The following is a 13,973-nucleotide window of genomic DNA, read 5'->3' as shown; positions in this document are numbered from 1 at the left end:
AAAGCTGTTTTCCTGTAACTAGAGTTCAAGATTAGGATGAGAGCAGTTTACTGGTTGGCTTGTACAACTCCAGTGAGTACCAGTAAGAGAATACAGCGTGAATGATACCCCTTTGAGTGGATGGCAGGCTGGGATAGTTAAAGTGAGTGAACATTAATTTCTATTTAGATATTTTAACTTAAAATGATGTCTGATAATTATTTGATTGCAGTGTGGTAATTTAAATAGTTTTACACTTTCTTTAACAGGAGAAAAGGCACATCTGAGAAATCTCATTATAAGACCACTGGTTTGGAAATGTAGTCTAAAATTTGATTTCTGTCTGTGATTATTGAACTACTACCTCCTGGTGGTGGTGTACAAAAAGAGAAAACTACCACTTATATTTTAAGTCAGAAAGGCAAGATATTTTTTTCTCTTGCCAGAGCAAAAACATTTTGATAATTTTATCACTTTTGTCACAGTCTGGAAATTTTTTGTTGTTATTTAAAGATGTAGAATTCATAAAATATGGCTGGTGCAATATTTTGAAGAGAATACTTGTCAGATTTTAAACATATCTTAAATTGTATTGAAAATACAAGAAGAACATAACAGACATGAGTCAGTTTTGAAGATATATAAATTTGAAGTTTCTCTTTAGCAAGGTTTAGAATGGTCATATTTTCAGATTGGCTTTTCATGAGTTTTTTAAGCCTGTAACTCTGTTGTTTTAGAAAACTAATGCAGTGAGCCTGACCTGTGAGTCCTAGTTTTGTGCAGAGACATGAAAGAGAAGTGTTTTTAAATCCCTTTATCCTACAGTATTTTGAAAATAATGTGTTATGCTTCTTGTTGACCATCTTTATTTTCTGAATTCTCTTACTTTTCTACCTCTTCCTTCTCAGCTGAATTCCTTTCAGCCTCATTCTTTATTTGCAGAATTTTTTTCCCCTCCAGAATTAATTGTTTATTCTATCTATAATGAAAATTAGTTTTTATATCTTACCTGTGATCATAGCTCAGAATTAAAGCATGTAAGCATATCACATTAGTATATAGCTATTTTTTTCCTTTTTTTAATATTTATTTTTAATTGATTGATTATTGGTTTACAGTATTGTTTTACAGTATTGTTCTGTCATACATCAACATGAATTAACCGTAGCTGCACATATGTCCCCTCCCTCTTGAGTCTCCCCCCCACCTCCTACCCGTTCCCACCTCTCTAGGTTGTTGCAGAGCCCCAGTGTGAGCTCCCTGAGTCCTACAGCAGACTCCCATCTGCTGTCTGTGTATATATGTTAGTGTATACATGTCCGTGCTGCTCTCCACTCATCTCACCCTCTCCCTCTTGTTCCCCACCCTTGTCCGTAACTGTGTCCTCTGTCTGCATCTCAGTTGCTGCTCTGTTAACAGATTTGTCAGTGCCATGCTTCTAGTTGCCATAAGTATGTAGCTAATTTAAACAAGATCGTTAACTCCTTAACAGTTCCACAACTGTTTGCATTATTAAATTTTTTCTTATGTAGGTGATTTTGCAATTAATCGTGTTGGTACATATTAACTTAGTGTAATAAAAAAGTTTTATGGCACTGTATGTAGGTAATGGATAGTATTCTTTGGGAAGAAAGGCTAATAGTCTATGATTTTGCAATTAGATAGACTAGGGTTCTTAATCTGATAATTGTTTACTGTGGTACCAAATAATAGAATATACTTATAATTGTGGAACAGTATTCCACACTAGATGAGCGAAAGTTGTTACTTAGCTTACTTATTAATCAACATGAATGGCTTATAAACAGCTTGTTAATCTTTAAATGGTGAATTATTCTGCTTTGTAGTTTGAAAATAATTTGGATATAAAGAAAACTAAAGATCCTTGCTTTCTTCATCTTGATTTTGATTTTTCTGTTCCTTTATCTAATTACTCTGATAATTTTATTCTAATTTTTTTCCCCATCAGGGAGAAAATTGAATTATGAAATCTCTATAAACTCTTTACTTTGCCATCTTTTGATAGTGAAAAAGAATTCTGATTAAAGAGCTGCACCTGCAGTTCTTCTTATGAGATCCTGACGGGACTGTTTGAGTGACTTTTATTGGTCAAAGAGAGAGATTAGCTTGTTTTAGGGCCCTACCCCTGTCCTGCCCTCCCTGTCCTGGAGATGAGTGTACCTGCCAGCAGAGGAGTTGAATTTCATAATTCCGTGGCAGTGGCAAATCCCTGCTATTAAAAAATTAGGAAAATCTGGTTACCTGGATTTTCCCATATCATAGATCTAGGCATCCTCAGTCTCCTGGCTGACCCTAGAAATGCCTTATCTGTTCAAGGCTTTCTGTTCTTTTCCTGGTCTGTTGCTGTCATGGATTTGATTCTCACGGATTGTAACTCACTGGGTCATCTTGATGAAAGAGTTTTGGCCTTTTGGCCTAGGTTTAGGTTCAGCTGCGAGTGACAGAAAGCTTCTAAGTAACAGTGGTAATAAAGGAATGCTGCCAGCAGAGAACCCAGTTCAGTATTGCCTTTGTGATGGAGTTGCCTCACCCTGAGTCACCCCCTCTCCCCAGGGCAGTCTGCATCTAGTGACTGGGTGCTATGGGGTACAAAAGCCTGGTGCCATCATCACAAGTCACGATGAGTCACCTCAAGAAGTGATGCCTCAGCTCAAGATGACTGAGTTCAGGAAGATCTCCCTCAGCTTCTGAGCCCCCCACAGGGTTGGCCGAGGCCTTTGTTCCCGCTGTACCACGTCCCAGCTTTTCTTTCGCTCCAGCCCTGCTTCCTCCCTTCCCTTCTGCAGACATCTGTCCCAAGAGCACTCCCCAGTAAATCTTTTGCATGACATGCTGATCCTCCCTCAGTCAGGCTTACTGACATAGAGTTAAACACTTCTACCTGTGTAAGATAAGTGCATCTTGAAAAAAATAATTTATTTTGTCATGAAATAACTCAGAAGAAAGTAACTGAGAGCTGATGCGGCTCCACAGTGTCAGGGACTTAAGTTCCCTCTTCCTTGCACTGTCAGGTGTGATCCCTGGCCCTAGAGTCACCTCATAGTTTGTGAAGGCTCTTCCAGCTGTCAGGTTGGTGCCCGGACAGTAAAAGGGAAGGTGAAGGCATGCCCCCTTACTTTATGATCACCTCCTGAGAATTGCATGTACCATTTGTCCTTTCATTCTAGTGGTGGTTACTTAGACAGTGGCTGGATCTGATAGTAAGGTAAATTGAAAAGTGTAGTCTTAATTTGGATGACCATGTGAGATAACAGGAATTCATGACTGAGGCAGGAAGGCTGAATGGACATTGAGCAGCTGCTAGCCAGCGGGCTCAGGCACAGTTTCTTTAGTTCACTTTGTGCAGTCGCTGAGATCAGGACTTGTTTTTCATGATAGGTCTGTGCCAGCTCACAGATCAACCTGGGTTTAAATACTTGGACTGTTTTCAGAACTGAGCCTGCTACACTCTTCAAAGATTTTTCTAGGGTGAGTATATGTTTTTTACTCCTAACTAATAGAACTTGGGTCTTAGTTTGTAAAATGACTTTCCAGGTAGCTCAAATGGTTAAGAATTTGCCTGCAATGTGGGAGACCTGGGTTTGATCCTTGGGTCAGGAAGATCCCCTGCGGAAGGACATGGCAACCCACTCCAGTGTTCTTGCCTGGAGAATCCCATGGACAGGGCTACAGTCCATGGGGTTGCAAAGAATCAGACACAAATGAGCAACTAACACACTTAGTTTGTGAAGTTTAAGTCTTTGTTCATAGATCATGATCACCTGCTTATATAAAAAGTTTTAGCCCGAGAATGATTCTTGTATTGTTGCACCCTGAAGAGGGGGTGGGTGTCAGAATTGCTACTTCTGTACCAGCGGCTTCATTTCATTAAGGGACGGTATCCAAACCGTCTGACTGTACATGTTTATCAGTAGAACATTTTAAAGTGCTCATTCATCCTTATATGTATGTTTATATACTTGTCCTACTTTGTTGCTCAGTCGCTCAGTTGTGTCAGACTCGTTGCGATCTCATGAACTGCAGCATGCTAGACACCTCTGTCCTCCACTATCGCCCAGAGTTTGATCAGATTCATGTCCATTGAGCCAGTGATGCCATCCAGCCATCAAATCCTCTGCCACTGCCTTTCCCTTTTGCTGTCAATCTTTCTCGGCGTCAAGATCTTTTCCAGTGAGTCAGCTCTTCTCATCAAGTGGGGAAGTATTGGAGCTTCAGCTTCAGCAGCCGTCCTTGCAATGAATATTCAGGGTTGATTTTCTTTAGGATTGACTGGTTTGATCTCTTTGCCATCTAGGGGACTCTCAAGAATCTTGTCCAGCATCACAATTCAAAAGCATCAGTTCTTCAGCACTGAATCTTCATGGACAAACACTCACATCCATATATGACTACTGAAGAAACCATAGCTTTGACTATACAGACTTTTGTTGGCAAAGTATGTCTCTACTTTTTAATATGCTATGTAGGTTTGTCATAGCTTTCGTTCCAAGGAGCAAGCATCTTTTATTTCATTCCTACAGTCACTACCTAGAGTGATTTTGGAGCCCAAGAAGATAAAATCTGTCATTGCTTCCGCCTTTTCCTCATCTATTTGCCGTGAAGTGATGGGACCAGATGCCATGATCTTCGTTTTTTGAATGTTGAATTTTAAGCCCGCTTTTGCACTCCCTCTTTGAACGCTCATCAAGAGACTCTTTAGTTGCTCTTCACTTTCTGCCATTAGAGTGGTGTCATCTGTATATCTGAGATTGTTTATATTTCTTCTGGCAATCTTGGTTCCAACTTGTGATTCATCCAGCCTGGCATTTCACGTGATGTACTCTGGATATAAATTAAATAAGCAGAAACCTTGTCGTACTCCTTCCCCAGTTCTGAACGATCTGTTGTTCCGTGTCCAGTTCTAAGTGTTGTCCAGTTCTAAGTGTTGTTTCTTGACTTGGCATACACATTTCTCAGGTCAGGTGGTCTGGTACCCACATCTCTTTTAAGAATTTTCCACAGTTGTGATCCACAGTCAAAGGCTTTAGAGTAGTCATTGGAGCAGAAGTAGATTTTTTTTTTTTCTGGAACTTCTTGATTTCTCCATGATCCAACGGATGTTGGCAATTTGATCTCTGGGTCCTCTGCCTCTTTGGAAATACAGCTTGTACATCTGAAATTTCTCGGCTCACATACTGCTGAAGCCTAGCTTGAAGGGTTTTGAGCATAGAAATGAGCACAGTTTTATTTATTTTAAATGTATTTTTTAAATGGGGAAAATTACTTTACAATGCTGACATACAGCAACACTAATCAGCCTTCATTGTACATACATCCCTCCGCCTTGAGCCTCCTCTCCCTTCATCCTAACCCTCTAGGTCATCGCAGCATCAGGCTGGACTCCTTGTGTTGTATAACGGCTTCCCTCTGGCTGTCTATTTTACACATGATAGTGTACAAAAGTCAGTGCTACTTTCTCCTTTCAGTTCACCTTCTCCTTCCTCTGCTGTCCCCACGCGTCCGGACTTTACATCTGTATTTCCATTCCTTCCATGCAAATAAGTTCATCAGTACCGTTTTTCTAGATTCCATGTGAATGTGTTAATATATGATATTTATTTTTCTCTTTCTGACTTAGTTCACTGGGTATAACAGGCTCTGTTTCATTCACCTCACTACCACCGACTCAATCTATCAGTGGATATCTAGATTGCTTCCATGTCCTGGCTATTGTAAATAGGGCCGCAGTGAATTTTGGGGTACATGTGTCTTAGATTTGTGGTTTTCTTAGGGTATATGCCCAGTATTGGGATTGCTGGTTCATATGGTAGATTAAGTTCTAGTTTTTTAAGAAGTTTCTATACTGTTTTCCATAACGGCTGTATCAGTTTACTTTCACAGCAACAGTGCAAGAAGGTTCCCTTTTTTCCTTACCCTCTCCAGCATGTATTGTTTTTAGATTTTTTTGATGATTGCCGTTCTGACTGATGTTGACTTGCATTTCTCTAATAGTGATATCGAGCATCTTTTCATGTGTTTATTGGCCATCTGTATGTCTTTGGAGAAATGTCTGTTTAAGTCTTCTGCCCATTTTTTGATTGGGCTGTTTGTTTTACTGATATTAAGCTATATGAGCTGCTTATATCTTTTGGAGAGGAATCCTTTGTCACTTGCTTCCTTTGCAATTATTTTCTCCCATTCTTAGGGTTGTCTTGTGTATTGTTTCCTTTGCTGTGAAAAACGTCTATGTTTAGTAGGTTATGTTAATTTTTTTTTTTTTTTCTGTCTTTCTAGGAAGTGGGTCACAGAGGGTGTTGCTGTGGTTCATGTCAAAGAGTGTATTGCCTATGATTTCCTCTAAGAGCTGTATAGTTTCTGGTCTTATGTTTAATTCTTTAATCCATTTTGAGTTTATTTTTGTTTATGGTGTTAGGAAGTGTTCTCTTCTTTTTTTTTTACACATAGCTGTCTAGTTTTCCCACAGTTCTTATTGAAGAGGTTTTCTTTTCTCCATTGTATATTCTTGCCTCCTTGTGCAAAGATAAGGTGCACATAGGTGTGTGGGTTTATCTCTGGGCTTTCTTCTTGTTCCATTCTTCTGTATTTCTATGGTATTTGTGCCAGTACCATACTGTCTTGATGACTGTAGCTTTGTTGTATAGTGTAAAGTCAGGAAAGTTGATTCCTACAGCTCCATTTTTCTTTCTCAAGATTGTTTTTGCTGTTTGGGTGTTTAGTGTTTCCATATGGGTCTCCTGGTGGCTCAGCTGGTAAAGAATCCACCTGCAATGCAGGAGACCTGGGTTCAATCCCTAGGTCAGGAAGATCCCCGGGAGAAGGGAATAGCAACCCACTCCAGTATTTTTGCCTGGAGGACTCCATAGATAGAGGAGCCTGGTGGGCTACAGGCCATGGGGTTGTGAAGAGTTGGACACTGTAAAAATTTTAGTATCATTTCCCATTTCATTAAAATTACTGCAAGCAGTCTGTTTAAAAGTTTTTTAAAAATATACGTGAATGAGCTACATTGATGACATCCTTAAGTATTACAGAATGTTGAAGGCAAACAAATGCCATTAAAGGTGTCAACTTTTTTCATTGTATGAAATTCTTTTCTCTCATGAAGCTAGCAAGGAGTCATGTCAGTTTGATTAAATTTTGGTAAAGTTTAATTTCTTTTTCGTTTTTAGCTCACAATATACATAGTAATACTTTCTCTGTGGACACAGATTGATTTTGTATGCACCCCTTTAGGTCTTCTTAGGACACCACTGGCAAATATATACTTAAGTCTAATGAAAGCTGTTATGCAGGTGTCTGTTGAAAGAAATGGTAATGCATTTTATTTAGAGGCAGTACTGTTTGAATAGATAATGATTATTTCTTCATATCTTTCCCCCAAAGTGTTTTACCACATGTTTTGTTAGCCTGATGAATTTTAAACTTCATTAAGAATCGAGGAACTCCTAGTAAAATGTCAATATTTGTAGCTCATTCAGTATATTAATATAATCCTTGACCTCACCTTGGTGTCTTACATGTATTTTTCTTTTGCTTAATTTTTCTTACCATTTTTTCTTTAAAATATTACCTTATATTGTATATCTTTTTAAAAGCCACTTTAAATCTGTTTTGAAAAAAGATGGACTATAAATCACTTATATGCTGTTTAGATATCTAATTAAGGACATACTTTCATCTTGGCCTTGTTTTGTCCTGAAATATTGTATTTTGAAAACTAAAGACATACTGAAGCAAAGAATAGTAGAATATATACACATTTACCTATCACCAAGATTCACATCTTAATGTTTTGCTGTATTTTCTGCATCCATTTATCAATTTACTTATTTATCCAGTTCTTCTACCCAATTAGTTTAACTTCACCATGTATTTCCAGAAAAAGGATTTCTACATAGCAATATTATAACTATACTGAAAAAATAGTTTCCAAAAATCTCATAAGTATCCATATTCAAATTTGCAATTTGTCCCCAAAATACCATTTTTACTTGATTTGTTCAAACCGGTATGCAGTCAGTGTCCTAGTCTTTAGTTCCATTTCTGAGGCCTCCCACACACTTCTCCAATGGTACTGACTTTGAAGAGATAAGACCAAAAGTGTCGATAATGACTTTTATCCCAAGTTTTGGATTGTGTGTGATGTCAGTTGGCTTGTTCCTCTATTTCTTCAGTTGCCTGTAAATTGTAAGTTAGGTCTTAAATAAGCTTGATGAGATTCAGGTTAAATGTAATTTGGCAAGACTCATGGATGAAACTGTGTAGTTAATATTACATCACAATAGAAGTTTTACACTGTTTAGTTTTGATGTTAAGTTTTGTTGCTGGGTTAAGGTGGTGGCAGCCAAAGCTCTCCATCCTAAGTATTTGAGTTATTAGCAAGTAATTTGTAGGGGTATAACTTTGCAGTATGGAAATATTTAGTTCCTCAAATAGCCTTTATGGTTTTGTGCATCCATTGATGGTATTTGGTGGAATCAGTTATAGCAAATGATGATTTTCTAGTTCTGTCTTGTACATTTTTTGTTGTTATTGCCATTTTTCTGGTTAAGACAAGTTTTCCCCCTATTTTTTCTAGGTTTAAGGCTTAATATTGATAGAAATGTTTTTAATCAAGTTTGATACACACAAGTCACAGGAAAATTGTCAAACAAATGACTTTGACTAATGGGCAAGCAATGTTGTCTTTAATATGGAATTATTCATATGATATTTTAGGAAAATAGTTATTGCATGTAAAAATTTCCAAAGGAGCAGATAGTTTTAAAGCCAGTTTTTATTTTAACTATTTTGGATGGGTCATTTTCTAAAATAATTAGATAGCTCTTCCTTTTTAAAAGACAATATAATGAACATAATTTAACTGTTGATTGCATTATCCTAGGAAATAAATTATTATATTATTCATTATTGGGGGCTTCTCAGGTGGCTCAGTGGTAAAGATTCCACCTGCCAATGCAGGAGACTGCAGTTTGATCCCTGGGTTGGGAAGATCCTCTGGAGAAGGAAATGGCAACCCACTCCAATATTCCTGCCTGTGAAATCCTATGGAGAGAGGAGACAGGCGGGCTACAGTTCATTGGGTCACAAAAGAGTCAAACACAAGTTAGTGACTGAGCACACCATCATTCATTATTAGTGTTATCCTTAGGTACTGTGTTAGTAGCTGGGACTTTGGTTCCTACATTAATTGGATCTGAGACAAATACACCTGGAAAATTTTTTTTAATGATTTTTTTTTTTTTATATATAATATCTTTGGACCTCATGGTATATCTTTCTCAGACATATGGTGTATTCTGTCCATCTAATCTGAGAGTCCAGGAAACAGGTTACTAGAAATATGTGAAATAAATGTGAGATTGTACATGCTTATGAATAAAGGTGTCTTATAAATGTAACATGTGGCAGAAATAAACTTTAGTAGTTTTTCTCTAAGGACTTCTATTTACTTGGTTTTCCTTAAAAAGGGTTCTAGAATTAGAATTTTAACTAAAATCAATTTGGTAAAGGATCTTCAGTCCATTACTGCTCACAGGAGCCCAGAGGGGCTATTGAAGATAACAGAGTATTTACTGATGCAAACCTATATTGTAGAATGGAATGAGATATATTTTACGCTGTATAGTTGCTTGAGGCTAAATATGTAAAATATTAATTCATTGTTTACTCATTATGACTCTTAACCTAGGCATAAGTAAGTTTACTACAGTTATATTTATTAAAATTCATTTCTTGTGTTTTCCAAGTTATAACAGTTCTCTTATGTGTTCTAAATTTACTGCAAATTGATTCTTTTTCTTTCAGTTCAGTTCAGTCACTCAGTCGTGTCTGACTCTTTGTGACCCCATGAACCGCAGCACGCCAGGCCTCCCTGTCCATCACCAACTCCTGGAGTCTACCCAAACCCATGTCCATTGAGTTGATGATGCCATCCAAGCATCTCATCCTCTGTCGTCCCCTTCTCCTCCTGCCCTCAATTTTTCCCAGCATCAGGGTCTTTTCAAATGAGTCAGTTCTTTGCATCAGGTGGCCAAAGTATTGGAGTTTCAGCTTCAATATCAGTCCTTTCAATGAACACCCAGGACTGATCTCCTTTAGGATGGACTGGTTGGATCTCCTTGCAGTCCAAGGGACTCTCAAGAGTCTTCTCCAACACCACAGTTTAAAAGCGTCAATTCTTCAGTGCTCAGCTTTCTTTATAGTCCAACTCTTAACATCCATACATGACCACTGGAAAAACCATAGCCTTGACTAGACAGACCTTTGTTGGCAAAGTAATGTCTTTGCTTTTTAATATGCTATCTAGGTTGGTCATAACTTCCCTTCCAAGAAGTAAGCGTCTTTTAATTTCATGGCTGCAATCACAATCTGCAGTGAATTTGGAGCTCCAAAAAATAAAGTCTGACACTATTTACACTGTTTCCCCATCTATTTGCCATGAAGTGATGGGACCAGATGCCATGATCTTAGTTTTCTGAATGTTGAGCTTTAAGCCAGCTTTTTCACTCTCCTCTTTCACTTTCATCAAGAGGCTCTTTAGTTCTTCTTCACTTTCTGCCATAAGGGTGGTGTCATCTGCATATCTGAGGTTATTGATATTTCTCCCGGCAATCTTGACTCCAGCTTGTGCTTCCTCCAGCCCAATGTTTCTCATGGTGTGCTCTGCATATAAGTTATACAAGCAGGGTGACAATATACAGCCTTGACGTACTCCTTTCCCTGTTTGGAACCAGTCTGTTGTTCCATGTCCAATTCTAACTGTTGCTTCCTGACCTGCACACAGGTTTCTCAAGAGGCAGGTCATGTGGTCTGATATGCTCATCTCTTTCAGAATTTTCCACAGTTTGTTGTGATCACACAGTCAAAGGCTTTGGCATAGTCAATAAAGCAGAGGTAGATGTTTTTCTGGAACTCTCTTGCTTTTTTCGATGATCCAGCAGATGTTGGCAATTTGATCTCTGGTTCCTCTGCCTTTTCTAAAACCAGCTTGAACATCTGGAAGTTCACGGTTCACATACTGCTGAAGCTTGGCTTGGAGAATTTTGAGCATTAGTTTGCTATCGTGTGAGATGAGTGCAATTGTGCAGTAGTTTGAGCATTGTTTGGCATTGCCTTTCTTTGGGATCGGAATGAAAACTGACCTTTTCCAGTCCTGCGGCCACTGCTGAGTCTTCCATATTTGCTGGCATATTGAGTGCAACACTTTCACAGTGTCATCTTTCAGGATTTGAAATAGCTCAACTGGAATTCCATCACCTCCACCAACTTTGTTCTTAGTGATGCTTTCTAAGGCCCACTTGACTTCACATTCCTGGATGTCTGGCTCTGGGTGCGTGATCACACCATCATGATTATCTGGGTCGTGAAGATCTTTTTTGTACAGTTCTTCTGTGTATTCTTGCCACCTCTTCTTAATATCTTTTCTTTAAGTTTTTAAAAATTTTCAGTTTTTCGATACAAGTAACATGTAAAGTTGTATGGTATTTTAAATGCGTATCTTCGCAATTTGATACACATTATTAAAGAAGTCTCTCCATATGGTTAATCAGTACATCCATCACTCCATATATTTATCTTTGTGTGTGTGTGTGTGTGTGTGTGTATGGTAAGAACATTTAAGTTCGTTTCATATTGTATAATTAAAAGCAATTTCAGTTATATAATAGAGTGGTATTGAATATAGTCACCATTCATGCCTTTACATTAGCTCCTTAGACCTTAATCATTTTACAGCTGAAAGTTTCTACCCTTTTACCAACCTCAGTCTCCTTATTTCCCCTGGAAAACTACCTTTTTACTCTTTTTGTCTAAGTGACCTTTTTTTAGATTCCACACATAAGTGATAGCTGTGTAGTGTTTCTGTTTTCTTTGTCTGGCTTTTTTCACTTACCGCAATGCCTTCAGAGTCCATCCGTGTCATCCCTAATGGCAAGATTTCTTCTTTCTCATGACTGAATAATATTCTGCACAGTATATATTCCACATCTTTATCTATTCAGCCATTGTTAGATGAGGCTGTTTCTGTACGTTAGCTGTTGTAACTAATGCTGCAATGGATTTGGGAGTGCAGATATCTCTCCAGTATCCTGTTTTCATCACCTTTTGGATATACACATAGGAGTGAAATTCCTTCATGGTATGGTAGTTCTAAGTGCATGTTCAGTCACATACTACTCTTTGTGACCCCATGGACTGTAGCCGGCCAGGCTCCTTGGTCCATGGGATTATCCCAGCAAGAATACTAGAGTGGGTTGTCATTTCCTCCTCTAGGGTATCTTTCCAACCCAGGGATAGAACCCGCGTCTCCTGCATTGTCAGGCGGTAAAGAATCCGCCAGACAATGCAGGTGTTGTGGCAAGAGCCCTGGATTCTATCCCTGAATTGGGAAGATCCCCTGGAGAAGGAAATGCAACCCACTTCAATATTCTTGCCTGGAAAATCCCACGGACAAAGGAGCCTGGCAAGCTAGAGTCCACGGGATCGCCAAAGAGTTGGACAAGACTTAGTGACTAAAACAACAACATGGTATTTCTATTAGTATTTTGGGGAACTTCCATAGTGATTTCAACAGTTTACATTCCTGCCAACAGTTCGAATGTACTTTTTCTCCACATTCGTGACAACACTTACATTTCTCTTGTTTTATTTTTTTGAAGATAACCTTTCTGACAGGTATGAGGTGATATTTCATTGTGGTTTTTATTTACATTTCCCAGATGATTAGGGATTGTTGGCACCTTTTCATGTGTTTATTGGCCATTTATTTGTATGTCTCCTTTGGTAAAATGTCTGTTTAGTGCTTCACTCATTTTTTAATTGGATTGTTTTCTTGCTGTTGAGTTGAATGAATTCTTCATATATTTTTGATACTAACCTCTTATCAGCTGTAGGATATGCAAGTATTTGCTCCCAATTCTGTAGGTTGCCTTTTCATTTTATTGATGGTTTCCTTTGTTGTGCAGGTTTTTAGTTTGATGTAGTCACACTTGTTTATTTTTGCTTTTGTATCTTTTGCTTTTGGTGTCAAATCCAAAAAATTACTGCCAAGGCCAATATCAGGGAGCTTTCTCTCTTATGTTTTCTTCTAGGAGGTTGTATGGTTTCATGTCTCATGTTCCTGTCTTTAACTCATTTTGTGGTGATTTTTGTGTGTGGTATAAGATAGTGGTCTAGTTTCGTTCTTTACATAAGCTATTCAATTTTCCCAACACCATTTAATGAAGAGACTACTACTTTGTGTATTCTTGGCTCTGTTGTCATAAATTAATAACCTTGTATGCGTGGAGAAGGAAATGGTAACCCACTCCAGTACTCTTGCCTGGAAAATCCCATGGACGGAGGAGCCTGGTAGGCTGCAGTCCATGGGGTCGCTGAGTGTCAGACATGACTGAGCGACTTCACTTTCACTTTTCACTTTTGTACATTGGAGAAGGAAATGGCAACCCACTCCAGTGTTCTTGCCTGGAGAATCCCAGGGACAGGGGAGCCTGGTGGGCTGCCGTCTATGGGGTCGCACAGAGTCGGACACGACTGAAGTGACTTAGCAGCAGCAGCAGCATGCGTGGATTTGTTTCTGGGTTTTCAGTTCTGTTCTGTTGATCAGTGTGCTTGTTTTGATTGTTTTATGGTACAGTTATATGGTATGTATGATGTAGTTTGAAAACAGTATAGCTTGAAAACAGGAAGTATGATGTCTCCAGTTTTGTTCTTCTTTCTCAAGATTGCTTTGGCTATTCAGGATCTTTTGTGGTTCCATACAAATTGAGGATTGCCTGTTCTATTTCTGTGAAAGAACCATTGGAATTTTGTTAGGGACTGCATTGAATCTGTAGATTGTTTTGGGCATGTTATTAATGGATATTTTGTTGTTGTTCAGTTGCTCAGTCGTGTCTGACTCTTTGAGACCCCCATGGATTGTAGCCCGCCAGCCTCCTCTGTCCATGTAATTTCCTAGGCAAGAATACTGGAGT

General features: G+C 38.6%; 1 protein-coding gene across 16 annotated transcripts in view; it reads left to right on the top strand.

Moving 5' to 3' along the window:
• Positions 1-13,973, top strand: part of PHF3 (PHD finger protein 3) — a 92,840-nt gene that overhangs the window by 27,704 nt on the left and 51,163 nt on the right. Inside the window, exon 1 of one of the 16 annotated variants that reach the window (XM_081530077.1) lies at positions 8,323-8,363. The exons of the other annotated variants lie outside the window; for them this stretch is intronic. The gene's annotated coding sequence lies outside the window, so the exon portion shown is untranslated. Of the gene's footprint in view, positions 1-8,322; positions 8,364-13,973 lie in introns of those variants that run through there. 16 annotated transcript variants of the gene reach the window in all.

Source organism: Giraffa tippelskirchi, chromosome 9 (assembly GCF_054371585.1).
Source record: "Giraffa tippelskirchi isolate mGirTip1 chromosome 9, T2T-mGirTip1v1.2.pri, whole genome shotgun sequence".
Taxonomy (NCBI): domain Eukaryota; kingdom Metazoa; phylum Chordata; class Mammalia; order Artiodactyla; family Giraffidae; genus Giraffa; species Giraffa tippelskirchi.
The sequence above is the reverse complement of the archived record's forward strand: the minus strand, read 5'-3'. Positions and strand labels throughout refer to the sequence as shown.